This window comes from Stegastes partitus, unplaced genomic scaffold (genome assembly GCF_000690725.1).
Source record: "Stegastes partitus isolate 25-593 unplaced genomic scaffold, Stegastes_partitus-1.0.2 Scaffold1183, whole genome shotgun sequence".
Classification (NCBI taxonomy): Eukaryota; Metazoa; Chordata; class Actinopteri; family Pomacentridae; genus Stegastes; species Stegastes partitus.
The window spans coordinates 31,198-44,784 of NW_007578914.1; positions in this window are offsets into that span (position 1 = coordinate 31,198).

Genomic DNA, 13,587 nt, shown 5'->3' on the forward strand with positions numbered 1-13,587 from the left:
AGACAGACAACCAAGCACACTCACATTCACACCTACGGACAATTTAGAATCACCAATTAACCTCAACGTGTTTCTGGACTGTGGGAGGAAGCTGGAGAACCCGGAGAGAACCCACGCTGCACGGGGAGAACATGGACTCCCACCTAGTTGAGACGTCACACTATGTCATTCAGCCTTTTGTTTCCTTATTTTGACAGTAGTTTCTTTGTTAATATTGCATTGTTGAGCCATTTGCACCACTTGTTTCCAGGAGCTCTTCAATAGCCTACACATGAACTTTGACTAAATCACAGCTAAACTTAAATCATACACACTTTAAGTCACAGAAACATGTACAATCACACTTTGTGTTTAGTTGTGTGTGGCTGGGTAAGGGGTGTTATGACTGTAGAGAAAAAAAAAGTTCCACCACAGAAATCGTAGCTACTGGATGTAATTCTGGTTCTATGAGTACGTGCACAGCTCTCTAACGCGCTTCATTGTTGGCTGAGTGGGGTGGCCTGACTTTAGCTCCAACACTGAGTGACTTCCAAACCTCTCTTCTTCAAACCACTTTGTTATTTTCATTTGTATTTGTTTAACCAGGTAAAAGTTTTGTTAAAAAAAAACTATTTTCCTGGAGAGACTTGGCCAAGAGGGCAGAAACACACCATAACGTTCATATTCACGTTTTCATTCGTGTGTGATCATCTGAAAACGTCATATTTTTGTTGGCTCAGCATGTCCTCTGGTTGATTTTAAGGTCAGTGCAGCCTGTAACCTCAACACTAACTCCTACACACTGGATATATTTATACAACCTTTTTGGTTTTTGAAACATTGGCGGTTAATTAACTTTTAGAAAAGGCAATAATTAGTTTTGTGACCCCAATGTGCTGGGGTCGTGGTCGAGCTCAGCATTACTTTGGCTTCGGTTACAAAGAGCGGCTGCAGATACCTTAATTAATTTCTGATACATGAATTTTCCAGTCCTCTTACATTAAGTTGTTGCTTTAATTTGCATTCTTAAATATTTTATTCTTTCGTCGTGATGTTTTTTTTTTGAAGATTTTGTGCACTTCTGAAAATATAAAAGTCCAGATTGCTCTCTGCTTGTGAAGCGCTTTCCTGCTGCTTACATGCAGGTTTTCGACCTACGGCAGGTTCCCATTTACATACATAACTGGTGAGGCTCAAGTCAAATAGTCAGAATGTACAATGAGGCCCTGCTGGGAGACGGTCGGCACCCACGTTTTATATGCAAAGAAACCGCATCTTAAGAAACCAGAATCCCATTTGCATCAAACATGCCGCCCATTTGCAAGGGACCTTGGTGGAATATCAGCAGTGTGTTTTAACGGAGCTCCACTTAAACGGTGCTGAAAGATTTCTTACTCACCCACCTGCTCCCCTGCTCGCTGGCACTGTTTTAAAATTCCCATCAACAGCAAATACGAGGGGAAAGAGAGCTGGAAATCACATCTTACCCCCACAATATACATGTTTTTTGCAGGTCTTTGTATTGTGTTGCTCCACAACAGCAACTCATCTTCCATCAAGCGTTTGAGCCCTGAAGGTGTAAAACGGGCATGGCCTGAGATTAAATGTCTCGGAGTTGAAATGAAACCTCCAACAAGCTTGTATTAACCGTTCGATTGGTCTCCTCTGATTTGTATGAGATAGACAGATAAAAGCATGGCTCCTGACAGATTACATCACGGTTAATGTGGCTGGCTGCACAAAGGCGTCGCACCCCCAGCTGTTACGTATGATATGGAGGAGCCGTGATGGCCCGGCAGCAGCAGGGGAGCTCATTTTAAACATCAAAGATGCATCATAGATACATACATCAGGAGAGGATGTATGGTGCCAACACAGATCCTCTGCAGCAGATAGAACGTGTATGAACACAAGCACTGTCCTGTATCCCTAAAAAAGATTCAAACTGTTGAATAATTTGATGGACCTCGTGGGTCAGCCGTTGCGTTTTTGGCAGCGCTAACATTAACTGTAGTGCCGAACAGGCTGTACTGAGTTAGTGCAAGTAGGAGGAGCAAAGACAGATTATCTGCGAATCAATGAGTAGAGCTCAGTGGAGGAATGACCTGTTTACACAAGCTAATGGCTCCCAGAGCAGCGCCAGAGCATGTAATGGTTCCTTCTAATGCTTTCTCACATCATTTAAACCCTCTCCCTATCTCTGTCTGTCTCTCTCTCTCCCTCTCTCTCTCTCTCTGCGACTCTCTATCATCCTCTCTTCCCCCAAAGGAATGCTTTATCACAGGCAATATAACTCCTGCTTCTTCAAATCCTATTTATTTCTCCTGAAATGGTTCTAGTGTTATTCTCGTTGACGGAAAGTCTTGGAGCCACTTTTACTCTATGGTTTGGTTATCACTTAATATTGTTGGCAGGCCGAGTGTATGCACACAGCATGTGGAGGCAGTCACAGCGCTGAAGCCTCGTCCCTGTGTGCATGCAGTCTGTCTCTGTGTCCCATCATCATCCTGTGGGTTAATCTATTGTAACCACCAGTTCAAATAATGAATTTCTATTGATTTGTATTTGTATTGATTATTAGGGTGATCAGTGAAGATGTGTTTTACACAGAACGACTCGATTCTCAATATTTTCCGGCCTCTTTTTTCCGGTGTATTGCTTTTTCTGTGTAACAGACGAAGATCCAATTCAATTCAAATAACTTTATTTATCCCATAGGGGCAATTAAAAAGCTCACTGAGTATTTAATACAAAAAAATAAAAATAATAATATAATATAATATAATATAATATAATATAATATAATATAATATAAAAAATTAAATAAAATAAACAGATAGAAAGTCATAAGCTCCTAGAGTGAGAAAGGACTACTATATGAATGTACTTCATATTTAAAAAAAAATACAAAATAAACAAAAAATAATTTTTTATTTTAATTTTTACACGGTTGCCCATAAAGTTGGAATAAAACTTTTTTTTTTTTTTTAACCTTTTCTCATGAACTGATTGTGACACTGTGATTTACTCTTAATAGATAAAGTGTATGTCTACTCAAAACTTTATTGATATCACAATATAAATACAATACATACCACAGTAGAAAATAAACCACAAGTAACTTTTGCAAACTGTGTATTCAGGCTTAAACTAAATTGGGGGGATTGAACAAATAGATTAAGGGTTTTGTTTTCATTTTTCCACCTTGGTTGCTGTAACAGGAAACACATATTTGAGTGGATTCCATGTATTAAAATGTCCACTATTACTCTTTTAAATGTCACTCAGTCACTGATACTGAGTCTGGCCACCCCTGACACGGATCAGTGCGTTAAGACATGGTGGCATACTGTCCACAAGCTTGTTGATGGTGTCGATGGGCAGGACGTCTCACTCTGGTCAGATCCCAATGCTAGTACATGGGTAGCTGGGACTCAGTATCATTGCAGCTGGTCAGAAGTGATTACTGACATGTATGAACAGAAATAAAAAGAGGAATGTGTCTGAAAGCAGAAATTATTCCAACTTTATGGGCGACCATGTGCATCAATAAGACCTTACTGAAATTATGTCTTATGTGCAGAATTAAGTTAAATGTGTTTCAAACAAGCTGCTATTGGAACAGAGACGCAGATTTATAAAACTTTAGTCACCATAAAAGCACAGATGAATCGATCCACAGGCAGCCAGAACAAAACTGAAAACCTAACTGGAGTCTCTCTGATTGACTGATTTTAAAGCATCAATCATGTTAGATAACCGTTCAGTTTTAATATTTTTCTGATGCAGGTTTGTTTTCTTGATTGAAGCAGTGCAGAAAACCACAGTACACATCATAGGCATTTTAAAACTCAAATAGTTTAAATATTAGCTTAAAATTTACAACAACACCACCGACTCTGGATTCGAAATTGTCCGTAGGTGTGAATGTGAGTGTGCTTGGTTGTCTCTAAGTGTAGCCCTGTGATAGACTGGTTACTGACTGGTCCAGGCTGGGATCGGCTCCAGATCCCCATGACCCCAGTGAGGATTAAACAGTGTATAGATAACAGATGGATGGATGGATGACCGACTCGGTGTTACGGTTTCAAATTTCCTTTCAGTGCAAAAATGCTAAAAATGATATTAATAAATGGTATTCGCTGCAAGGAGCCTCTCAACGTCGGAGCATGTCGCAGCGTTTAAAGGATGCTCAGCGTCGATGACAAAGCAGCAGGATGATGCAGACTCATTAGCAAGCAAATCTACAAATCTTCCACAGACATCAATCCGGCATTCAATAAAATGGACCAATACATCAAACGTCAATAGAACGAACCGAGCCGATGCTTCATTTCCACATCGCTTCTGTGGAATGACACATTTTGATGATGCTGTCGCTGAAAAGCACACGAGGAACAAAGCTAATCCATCTTTGTGAATATGGGGCAGCTTATATTTTTTTGGGGGGCCTTTTTCTCTAAATTTACTTTGTTCTGGGAATATTTAATGAGAGCGTGCGTCTGAAAACGAAGCACGAGGAGAACTTAATGGAACTGCAGGCCATGGTGTCGCGTCCAGAAGGTTTCAGTGGACTAAGTGGAATAAATTATTTAGACACCGAGCATCTTCTGAGCATGCTGGAAGCACGAGTCTCAACCCAAACAACAGATTGTCCCATCTTATAGGAAATCTGTTGCTGCTGTTGGAAATATGTGCTTTCAACTGTAAACGACCCGAGCAGCAAGTGGTCCGAATATCATCACAACAGAAAAGCTTCCAGAAAATGCACTCAGAACGCTTCAGTATCAGTCTGCAGCCCTGGAAGGTGGCGGATTGAGCGACACGCCGAAGTCAAAACGATATTACATTACGTTATTAACGCAGCTAAGTGATGCTAACATACTGTAATGCTTCTTGTCAAAACGACTGATTGTGGCAGCTTCTCACTCCCCTTTGCGCCGATTGCCACGGCTATTTGCATTTTAACAGGTTCCACCGCCCTTGTGACTAACGCTGTTATCTTAGGACAACATTGTGCTTCACATCCACGCCCCAAACACATAATTTCTAAATTAGCGTACCTCAGTGTTGCTGAGCAATTTCAAAGCACATAGCGGAGCCAGGAACGAGTCATTTCTAATCAACGAATGCTCCGTCATACACAGTTTTGGTTCGAAACGATGCCAGCAGCTTCTTTAGTGGGGTGTTAATGAAGCGTCCTGGCTGTAGGGATGCGTTTATTCTCTGCTTGTAAAGATATAACGACAGATAATTGAACGAGTATTTATAACTTTGTAGTGACAGCAATTACAGCGCGACTGGTTAGCTGCATCCCTCGGTGATGGATGGAGCAAAAAAAAAAAGAAATCAGTGCTTCCATCCGGCTTTCCCTCTCGTGATGGAACAGGTAGTCGGTCTCAGTTCGGGCCATTTCCAGCTGTTCTGCACCAGCGCCAGCCCGATCCGATACTTGGTGAGCAGAACAGTGATCAATCCCCTCCACCCAAGAATGGAAACGGACAGCCATAACCACAGATATAAGAGCTATAGAGGTACTCGCTGCTACTGTTACCATGGCAACAGGCCGTGCGGGGGGCATCATCGTCGGCTCTCTGAGATTGGCTGTTTGGTGGTTTGGTGCAACGGTTCAGCCTAGTTGGTTGTTCTGCCCTCTGAGAGGAACAGGAATTGGTTCACCGGTTCTCAATCTACCTTGATGTGATGGAAACTCTGCGGATTTAAGAAAAAAAAAACGGGAAAGACTGTAGATGTGACACATCAAAGCCTCACATGATCACAAAAAAAAGACGTTTGTGATCCAGTTACATAATAGCCATGTCAGAATTTACCACTAAAGGAAGCGTCCTCCTCATTTTGTGTGAAGCTCCTTTCAAACTGTTTTTTTCATTTTAAATTTTAATGTATATCAAATTAAGCAAGAAGACATATTAAATAAAACAATAAAGTGCTATTTCTGGTACATTATGATGAAATTAAAAATGCATACTTCCTTCATTTCTTGTTGTGTGCTTCCTAATTGCACCGCTGTCATGTCTGGAGCATCCAGTCAGTACAGCTTTGTTGTGTATCCGCCCCAACATACCGAACCCTTGGGACACATGCGCAATATACACATGCAGCATCACAGATTCTTTCAGATAAATTATTACAGACGCGGTTGCGGTGTCGCAAACACGAGATATAGCTCGCTGTACGTTCAATATCATATGAGTCCGGAGCACATGCATTATAGAGCACATGTAAGTACAGCACGTTAACACAAGCACATGAACGCTTCCACACACACACACACACACAGTCAGCAGTGTGAACCTTCGCCCTGCCCTGCCCTGCCCTGCCCTGCTCCCCCGAGTCTACTTACAGGCCTCCTTCACAAAGATGCAAGGAAGCTGCTGATGCTCTGGAAATGTGTCAGACTAACGGAAAGGATAGTTAGCACATCACTCAGACCGCCCTCAGGACAGGGTTATCGCTCAAACATAATCAATCGAAAGGCTGCAGCACACAAAACATATCGACACCGTTATGTGTGCTTCACATGTGCGGCGGTTGCGTGTTCGCTAATGGAAAGACGCAGGCGTCCTCCTGTGGGAGGCAACACTTCCGTTTGTGTGCAGTCCAGACGCAATTTGACACTTTTGTATGTGACGCCTGTAATTTTATTTGGTGTTTTATAGAATATTAACAAGATAAAAAGACAACATAAGTGCTCTTTCTTCCCTCCAGGATGGAGATAATTGAAAGGAAATCTTTGGATTTTTCCCACAAACTGTGACGGCGTCAGTGTTTCATTGTGTTTAAGCTAATTATTTTCTGTCTAATTGCAGAAATGTACCATGACTGAATATGGAACATCTGGGAATTTGCTACAGACTACGTGACTACCAGCAAATTTGCGTGTTCTGAGTGATTCCGACAATGATTAGCGACGCCGCAACAATCCCCAGCGCCTCGTGGTTAGATGATGAGCAGCTAAGCACCTCAAAGTGGTCCCACCCCTTTCAAATGTAAATTCAATTTATCGTCTACAAATAAAGGAATGTTATCTCTCGGTATGGACGCGTCAGTGTAAACGATTTGTAAAACTGTGCGTCGAACACGCTGGTAATATAAATGCAAAACAAGCCGCACTTTGGTTATAATGACGCAATTTATATTCTGTAATCAACAGGTGAGGTGCAGATTTGATACTGTACTCGTCAACAGAGCAATAGACTGTAGAGATCTGTGGAAAGTTCAATTTCCAGCTTATTTTTCTCTGATTCCGTGGCTCACAGCTTGAGCTCGAGGTATAACGTGGACATCCAACGGCAACACATCAACACAGAGGTCAACAACTGTCTAAACTACGTGTGTCGCTTTCACGCTAATGCCAGTTTAATTTGTCTCCGGCTGGTAAAGTCCACACGTCGAGCAGACAATTTGTTTATGTACGCATGTGTGTGTCTGTGCTTTGTTTATCTTCCTCTCTCCCAACTAAATCCTTTTTATAGGAGCATCCTCCCACGGGCCTCAGCAGGTTTAGCAGGTGTTAACCTCTCTCTGGGAGGCTCCCTCCTTAGGCAACACACAATCTAACAGAGCAACACATCTCATTCCCTGAGTAGCTTGCAGTCTGCCAATCACGTAGGCAGAGATGATGGACGGGCAGATGAGTCTCCCTCAGTCCCGAGGTATTATTACTCTCTGTTTCTGTCCAGGAAATTGCATGTTAACGTGCCAGTGAGTTCGCACTCTGGCTCGTTGATTAGATAACTCGATGACTTTTCATTTTGGTTGGATGTGCTTTTTTTTGTGTGTGTGACTCTGACAGAAGACTGACCCCGAGGTTGTTAGGGAACCTTTTCCTGTTTGTTTGGGTTTTTTTGGTTCAGGATTTTCATCCTGATTTGTGCTCAAAATTGTTTTGCTGTTAATACTCTATTGCTAACTAAGTGCCATGGTGGGTTTTTTTTTTTTAACATAATGAAAAACAGTGTGCAGTAGTTGTTTCCACATGTCGGCAGACACCGTGTGACTCCTGGAGGGACGCTTAACTTCTGAACTTGTTTTTAAGTTGAAGTGTATTTCACGAGGGCTGCAAGGTGGAGCAGTGGTTAGCACTGTTGCCTCACAGCTAGAAGATCGCCGGTTCACGTCCTGGTGAGGACACCTGGGATCTTTTTGTGTGGAGTCTCCATGTTCTCCCCATGCAGCGTGGGTTCTCTCCGGGTTCTCCAGCTTCCTCCCACACAGTCCAAAAACATGTTGAGGTTAATTGGTGATTCTAAATTGTCTAAATTGTCCTAAATTGTGCTTGGTTGTCTGTCTCTAAGTGTAGCCCTGTGATATACTGGCGACCTGTCCAGGGTGTCCTATCCCTTCACACTGAGTCAGCTGGGATAGACTCCAGCCCCCCCTGTGACCCTAGTGAGGATTAAGCGGTGTATAGAAAATGGATGGATGTATTTCATGATACTGCAAATCACTCCTGTTTTGTTGAGCACTTCCCATAGTAAGTCTTGTCTGTTACTATCTCCAACGTAGCTCCAAATTTCTTGTAGTTGTTAGCAAACCACTCCAATCCTTGTCCCGAAGTTACGGATCCAACTTGCCGGCTTCCCTTACCTGCCTTGTTCTAACGTGCCAGAGGCTGTTCACCTTGGAGACCTGCTCAAACAGCAACAACATTAAAAGCCCTCTGCTGTGTACGCCTCCCTCAAAACATCTCACTGACTCATCAAGGCAAGGACCTCTGAAGGTGTGACATCAGCAGATCCTTTAGGTCTCGCAAATTGTGAGGTGAAGCCATCACAAGTCTTTTTCCAGCACATCCCACAGATGATCAGTCGTATCGAGACCGTTGCCATGAAGGGTTGCACGCGGTCTTCAACAATGCTTAGGTAGGCAGGATGCGTCAAAGCACCAGCTACATGAATCCCAGGACTGGAGGTTTCCCAGCAGAACGCTGCCCAGAGCGTCACGCCGCCTGCCTCCACCTGCTTGCTTTCTTCCCACAGTGCATCCTGCTGCCATCTCTTCCCCAGGTAAATGACGCACCAGGCTGTCCGCATGATGTGAAGAAAAAAAAGAAAGCATGATTCATCAGAGCATTCTTCTATTGCTGCGTCATCCAGTTCCGATGGCCATTGTAGGCCTTTTTGGTGGTGGACAAGCATCAACATGGGTACTGTTGGGCAGCTGTTGGAGCCATTTTAGGTTGTTTCCTCGCTGGGATCACGCTTGGTAGGAGCTGTACGGTGCATACCGGGATCATCCTGCAAGACCTGCTGTTTTGGAGATGCTCTGACCCGTCGTCTCACCACCGTCTCACAATTTTTTTTACTGCTTCCAACAAAACAACTTTAACAACTGAATGTTGACTTGCTGTCTAACACATCCCATCCATGGTAACGAGATAATGATGATTATTCACTTCATCTGTCAGCGGTTTTAATGGCTCATCTGTGAATATCTTAATTTAATTTTGTGACAACAAATCAGACATCAGCAAAAAGAATTACTACAAATGAACTGTGTGTGTGTGTGTGTGTGTGTGTTTATTAACAGTGTATTTTAGCCTTAACAAGGCATCAGCTATGTTTTCTTCCACCTCCTGACCACTGTGGAAATGATGTTTAATAATTGTAGGTGGAGAAAATCTAGTGTTTTGGATTCTTGGAAAGTTTTTTCCCCTCAACAATTTCCACAAAGTGTCTTCTGCACAAAAAGACGAGCAGCGATGTGGAAGACAAAACCCAAATGTTTCCTTTGTAGTTTATGAACTGATCCCAATTTCAGAGAGAAAACATTTTCTGATATGTTCCCGAAAACATCTTTGACATAAACAGTGTTGGGATATTTGTTTTGGAACCCGGAGAGCATGGAGACATATTCCAAACACATGCCACTGCAGAGCTACCTCAGTACAAACAAAAAAAAGAAGAAGCATCTCAGTGCAGCTGTAGAGACTGGGCGAGGTCTGTAATTATGGTTATACAGGATGTGAACTTTGTTTGGAAAAAAAAAAAAGTTCAGACTCAAGCGAAGGGATGTCATGCTGTCTCTGGGATGAAGTTTTTTTTTCCCATTTCCTCATCTTTCTTTATATATTCTGTTTTAATACAACCAAGCACTTCTGCATCCTTTGAGCTTGCTGTCCGTGCAGGAGGAAATAACAAACAGAGCGAATGTAGCCAGCTGCTGTACAGAAAAACACACAACCTGACAGACAAAAGCATAGCATTATTAATTCAATAAATGAATTAAAACATTGCCCACCACCTGCCATCACAACCAAATGTATAATACACGATTAACAGGGGGGAAAAAATGACTCTAAAATACCAATCTGGGAGCACATAGATTCTGTTCTTGCATAACTGTTAATGGAATCCAAAGAGCGAGATGGAGAGAGAATAATATCTCATATCTAATTCCATCTAATCCAATTCTCACTGGTAGCAGAGAATAGCATGTGCCTCTGCGGCTATTTATAGCATCATTCACACATTTTGCATTCAGGCATGAGGAGAGGTTCACGGCCGGGCGTTCAGTCAGCTAACAATGAACTTTTATGAGTTGACGCCACCTCGGCTGAAAATGCCGTTTTAATTAGCAGATGTTTTGCACGGCCTTCCCTTAACCTCCACCGATGCGTCTTTTACAGATCAGTTTATTAGATTTTTTTTTTAAATGTGAGAAGAGAAAAAAAAAAGGACAATTTGTTGCACACTTGTCCAGGTCTGGTAGCCGAACACGTAATGGCACAGAGCCGCGGTTTTGACAACTCTCAGCCTGTTTGACAACTCGGCACTTTCCCTGCACCATTAGTGCAGTGTGTGTGCTGTCGTAGTGTACTGACTGCATCGTTACTGTACATCCATAAGTCATGCGGGGAGAAGAAGCTGATTCACAAGAAGTTAGTAATTCGGGAGGGATTTATGACATAATGATGAGATTTATGCTGGATGGCATCATAACATCCCAACTGCTCGTCGCTAGATCTCCTAACGAGGACCGATGCCAACACTCTTCATGGCATCTGTCCACTGAAGGCAGTAGGAATGAATCAGAAGCCATTATTCTGAACCACCCTGATCTTTATTTTTCATTGGAACCTAGCCAGACTTAAAGTAATAAATCGCTATCACAAAAAAAAGCGGCACAATGGTTAAAAGATGTATTTTAAAAGCGACAAAGTCTTCGATAAGTCGCTCATTAAACTCCTTTGCAAACCGTCTTACCTCCTGCGTCAAGTGCTTGTGTCAACACTTTTGGCTTACTTTTAATGTTCGCGCTGTCGTAACGTTGCACAGCAACACGACGCCGCGCCTTTGGCAGGCTTTTACTTTTATTCCCGGCGAGGAACGAACGAGCGACTTGGATAATTCACGGCTAACAGCGGGTTTCTCGCTGGAGGAAGCTGAGCTCAGCTTTATGTTTCTTTCTTCTCTCTCTGCAGGAAAGGAAACCGATAAACCACTGGAGAAACAGACACTTTTAGTCTTAGCTCAGCAACAAAGCCAAGGGATAGTAAGCCAAAACCCGAGGCTAAGTGCAGGAGGGATTGTATCGCATAATAGCAGACAGCGAACGGTTCTTTAGTTACAGATACGCTATAACTAATTTTATTATCGTTACTGCGTATCTCTGTAAAGCAAGCAGCTACGTTTCCCTGATCCTTATTATACCATTAAAAGAAATCTCCGAGCCGGAGCTGCCTGATCATGCAAACTAGTCTGAAGTAAACAAAGTAGTTTAATTTAACTGTGTGATTCTTGCCTTACCGAGAATGTTTGGTTCACTGCATCAAACAGCTCGGGCGTGTTTATTCCCAAGTCAACACAGAAATAAACGAATCCTTGGTTTAATGCATCTTCTAATTAGTATTAACTGTTAACCCACATAAAAATCCTACAATCTTTTCTCTCGCTCTCTCTTTGCAGTAATTGAAAAGTGCAAATCTGTGAATTCATCAGTGAAATTGAGTGGATTGTTCGCTAAGAAAGAGAAACGGCTTGAGGCATTTATACCAGCTCAGCTGGATGAATGCTTAAGCGTTTGCAGGGCAAGTTTTACCTACACACACACAAAAAAAAGAAGTAATAATATAGACAATAAGAAATCAAAATGTGAGAGCAAGTAATGTTTTGTCATAATGGTCCAGTTTCACCTCATTTAATGGGCAGCCCATTGTGCATTAAATATTGCCCTCAGTCAAACTGAAAAGGGAAATAATTATAAAGCATATGGTATTAAATCCACGAAATTGGGAATGAAAACTCTGGGGATGAAGATAAAACTCTGCACAGTGTAATTAAAGTTAGCGGAATTCAAAATGACTCTACACTTAACATGCTGCCTGTTAGATTCTGTCCTCTGTTCCCATCACAGCTTGATTGTGCATTTTTCTCCTCCTCCCTCTGGACTGCTATCACAGCTTTTTTTTTAAAGCTTTTGTTTATCTCCTTGTGTAGTATCACTGTCTAATGGGACACAGTGAGTTTTTGTATTTTCTTACTTGTCACTTCAAAGTCAATGTTTTCTTGTCGACGAGGGCTGCCGTGTGAACATTTTAGACTTCCTTTGATATGTGCAAAACTCCACTGTGATGCGTGAATATCAAACACAAGTGCGTCTCGCTACGCGGGACACAACAGTTCAAACTACCGTCATGCTGCTTGCTCATTCTTTAGTTGATGTTGTTGACATGTGTTAATTTGCCGTACCTAACTTGCCCCACAGGCCCATTTTTTCCCCACTTTGCTCTGCTCCTGTACACCTGCTTCCTATCAGCTGATTACCCCTGTGACCCACTAGACCTGCCCGCACTGGCTCATTATGTTACCTGTAACTATATGCACGCTTCCACGGGGACGTGTCACATCATCTGAGCTGCCAGCGCTAATTGGTTTACATCCTACCAGTCCACGCTCTCTTTTCCAGCTCCTGATACTGCCCACCCATCAACTGGAAACCAACATGTGAGCTAAGTGCTGTTCCACTAAAGTGTGCTCCTCCTCTATCATACATGCGTGTCCACCTATTAGCACTACAGCTCCAACATCATTTGAGAAAACGTGCTGCTGTTCTCTAAAGCTGGATGAAGTCGTACTCACCTTGGAAGAGAGAAGGAAAAAAACAAAAAAAATCACAGACAATACAACTCTCATCAGAAGGATTTGTTCTTCTGAAGGCTGAACAAACTCCCTTTGTCGTCGTGCCTCAGATGTATATATACAGCACAAATGTGCAGCTATGCACAGGGCGGCTTTTGATGTGATACAACCGCTAAGAGGGGAGACGATGTATAATGCACCGTTACCGCAGACCACAGAGCCACGACGAGCCTCCTCTTCAAGCTGGATTTTATCATATTTTATTCAATCACGATAAGAAAGTAATTGTGCTGCACTCCCAGCATGGAGCCTCATTATCAGTCGCTGCACAAGCGGAACAGTTTGTATTATTCCCACAAAGAAAATCTTAAATATTTTAAGAATAAAGGACCAAGTTTTTTTAAAAAAAGAGCCACACCACTAAACACAAAACTACTCTTTTAAATCCATGAACATTTAAGGCATGTTAATAATAAAAAAAACTTTTTACTTGCTGTTTTCTCAA